The sequence below is a fragment of the Cephus cinctus genome, unplaced genomic scaffold, assembly GCF_000341935.2.
Source record: "Cephus cinctus unplaced genomic scaffold, Ccin1 Ccin1_scaffold0114, whole genome shotgun sequence".
In the NCBI taxonomy this organism is placed as follows: Eukaryota; Metazoa; Arthropoda; class Insecta; order Hymenoptera; family Cephidae; genus Cephus; species Cephus cinctus.
This window is the reverse complement of record NW_014332849.1, coordinates 197,239-197,495: the sequence shown is the minus strand read 5'-3', so window position 1 is coordinate 197,495 and position 257 is coordinate 197,239. Positions and strand designations below refer to the sequence as shown.

Sequence of the window (257 nt, the reverse complement as noted above, 5' to 3'; positions counted from 1 at the left end):
TCGATTTTTGGGGACGCGTAAAATCGAGAAACGCAACCGTAGGTGCTGATCTTTGGGGTCGGCTGCTCAGGCTGCTAGGTTTGTGGTAGAGAGGGTCGGAGTAAGAGTCCGGCAAATAGTGCGAGAGACAGAGAGCGACGAACCGAGAACGTATCAGATCGAATCTTAACTATCTATCGAGATCCCTTCACCAAATAATAAATTGGGAGACTCACCGGAGCTGGTGCAGCTAATCCGTGGAGGCCGAGAACTGTATC

The 257-nt window shown here is 50.6% G+C and overlaps 1 protein-coding gene across 1 annotated transcript in view; it reads left to right on the top strand.

Annotated features, from left to right (window-relative positions):
- Positions 1 to 257, top strand: part of LOC107274811 (multidrug resistance-associated protein 4) — an 11,001-nt gene that overhangs the window by 5,536 nt on the left and 5,208 nt on the right. The gene's annotated exons all lie outside the window — the stretch shown is intronic.